Source organism: Acinonyx jubatus, chromosome A3 (assembly GCF_027475565.1).
Source record: "Acinonyx jubatus isolate Ajub_Pintada_27869175 chromosome A3, VMU_Ajub_asm_v1.0, whole genome shotgun sequence".
NCBI classification, from domain to species: Eukaryota; Metazoa; Chordata; class Mammalia; order Carnivora; family Felidae; genus Acinonyx; species Acinonyx jubatus.
Genome location: NC_069388.1, coordinates 80,894,411 through 80,897,380, shown reverse-complemented (window position 1 = coordinate 80,897,380; position 2,970 = coordinate 80,894,411). Strand labels below are relative to the sequence as shown.

The 2,970-nt window shown below is 47.2% G+C and overlaps 1 non-coding gene across 1 annotated transcript; it reads right to left on the bottom strand.

The window, feature by feature from the left end:
- Positions 1-2,183: 2,183 nt before the first annotated feature.
- Positions 2,184-2,267, bottom strand: TRNAR-UCG (transfer RNA arginine (anticodon UCG)). Its single transcript has one exon. It is a non-coding gene; the product is annotated as a tRNA-Arg (tRNA).
- Positions 2,268-2,970: the final 703 nt, after the last annotated feature.

Here is a 2,970-nt window from a genome sequence, read left to right as displayed (position 1 = left end):
CAGCCAGGGTGAGGAACACCACCCTACTCCCACTCTGCTCCTGGAAACATCTTCCCTTCTGTATTAATGAGTTTGTCACCAGCTAGACCCCAAGACCTGACCTTTAACAGCTCACCCACTGACTTTTGTCACACATTTTTCCTTGAGCTCTTCTTTCTAAGCTTATCTCTCTCTCTCTCTCTCTCTCTTTTTTTTTTTTTGAGAAAAAGAGAGTGGGAGTGAACAAGGGGCAGAGAGAGAGGGAGAGAGAGAGAATCCTGAAGGAGGGCTTGAGCTCACCCAATGCGGGGCTCAAACTCATGAATCATGAGACCGTAATCTGAGCCAGAGTGGGATGCTTAACCCACTGAGCCACCCAGGTGCCCCTCTAGCGTATCTCTTAACTCAGACAAAAGACCCCTGGGGCATAGTATCCCATGTCAAAAATCATGGAAATGAAAACTACCCCTCAAGTAGTAACAATTGCCCAAACAAGCCCAGCCACCAGTACCACCCAGACCAGTTTGACTTAACCCCCCACTGACACCTGCACAGATGGACCTTGGAGGGACCCATAGTGTGACTGACTGTTACCTTTATCTCATTAAAACACTAAAATCTTCACCCAAGGGGGAGCACAAGCCTCATTCACATAACATACAATGGAGCTATGTTTCCTTAAGGCACCTGGCACCACCTATGCCCACCTCTACATACAAGGACATGGTTCCCATTTCTAAATATTCATCCTGACCTTAAATAAAAGGAACCCATTCACTCTTGCTTGGGGAGTCCAGGCTTTGGAACTTATTCCTGTGATCTCCTTATTGCTGCAAAGAAAGTCTCCTTTGTAGGAGACCTCCACGTGGTGTAATTTCTGTCTGGGACTCGCCGAGGAGCGAGCTCGTGGGAGTTCAGTTACAGGTTGACTTGGTTCGGAAGTTGTCCAGAAGAAGTTGGTTTCACCCAAGGAGAAAAACCTATCAGAATGAAGTCCTCTCGGGAGTTCAGGACATACCACCCCAAAATATGCTGCTTCAGTATATTGATTATTTGGAGCTGAAGGCACTTGAAAAACAGCAGATACAGGGAGAGGCTCTCTCTGAACTCCCCGCATCTGCCTAAAGACAGATCCTCTGAAAGGAACTCCATTGTCATCAACCCCCAACCCTCGAGGTTCATCAACCAGGGAAGACTGGCTCCTGTCACGGGAGAGGAGACTACGAGTCGACACCACACCCAGACGGACTTTGTCGCACACTGTCATACTTTCCCTCTGTTCTTCTTAGGGCCCCTCCGTCTTTCCCCCAAGTCACTTACTGTCCCCTAAGTGACCTGCATCCGCACCCCCTTCTCTGTTAAGATGGTCTATAAGCTCTCAAATCTCATCTCTTTTTTAGGCGTTTACTTTTTTTTTCTATGTGATGCCCTTATCCACGTAATATTAGAAATGAATAAATTTGTGTATCTTTTCTCCCATTAATCTGCCGGTTGTCAAGTGATTTTGTAGACCCAGCTATTGAAGCGAGGGGGGTAGAGGGAATGTCTTTCCCACAACCTCATTCATTCTTTTTTTCTTTCATCAGATATTTATTGAGCACCTAGCATGCCAAGTCCCATGCTAAGTATTAGAGATACTAGGTTGAATGAAATATAGGCCAGGCCTTAGGAGGTATAGTGGAGGGACCAGACATTAAACCAGCATCTGCAAAGAGAGCTCAGCATGTCCCCCAGGATCCTGGCCCATGCTGGTGGACTGAGGGAGGGAGGGCTCTATGAAGGATATTTTTGGGAAAAAGTATTTATCCATGGAAATTTCTCAGTACCTAAGGTAGGGCAATTTCAGGGACAACACAGGTTCTCTCACCTGCGAGTACCAACGTTTTTATAGCACAGGCTCTTAATTGCTTCATGTCCTGATAAACCCATCATAAATTGAAAATACGGTAAACCAAAACTGTGTGTAATACACCTAACCTATCTAACATCACAACTTAGCCTCACCGACCTTACCTGTGGGCAGAACACTGACATGAGCCTATAGTTGGGCAAAATAATCTAACACAAAGCCTATTTTTTTTTATTTTTTTTAATTTTTATTTATTTTTGAGACAGAGAGAGACAGAGCATGAATGGGGGAGGGGCAGAGAGAGAGGGAGACACAGAATCCAAAGCAGGCTCCAGGCTCTGAGCTGTCGGCACAGAGCCCGACATGGGGCTCGAACCCACGACCGTGAGATCATGACCTGAGCCGAAGTCAGAGGCTCAACCGACTGAGCCACCCAGGCACCCCAAGCCTATTCTTTTTATTAAAAAGATTTTTTTAACATTTATTCATTTTTTGAGAGACAGAGAGAGAGACAGAATGTGAGCGGGGGAGGGGCAGAGACAGAAGGAGACACAGAATCCCAAGCAGGCTCCAGGCTCTGAGCTGTCAGCCCAGAGCCCCACCTGGGGCTCCAACCCGCAAAACGCTAGATCACGACCTGAGCCGAAGTTGGTCGCTTAACCGACTGAGCCACCCAGGCGCCCCAACAAAGCCCATTTTATAATAAAGTGTTGAGTATCTCACGTGATTTATTGAATACTGTACTGAAAGTGAGAAACGCATGGTTGTATGGGGGCAGAGTGGGGTGAGTGTGTCAGCTGTTGACCCTCGTGGTCGCATGGCCGCCCGGGAGCCGTGGCAGAGAATGGTGCCGCTCATCTCCAGCCTGAGAAAAGATGCAAATTCAAAGTTTCAAGTACGGTTCCAACCGAACGTGTCATTTTTGCACCGCCATCAAGACCAAAGCTCCTAAGTCGAACCATCCTGAGTAGGGGACCATCCGTACCCCCATCTTATGGACAAGGAAACTGAAATGCAGAGAGATGAATCCACTTGTCTAAATCCCTGAGGATTTAGGAAGCAACCCTTAGGTCTGTATCATTCAGAGCCCTTCTTCTAAGAGCTAATCTCTGCCAGCTCTAGAGAGATGGGCTTCGGTGAAG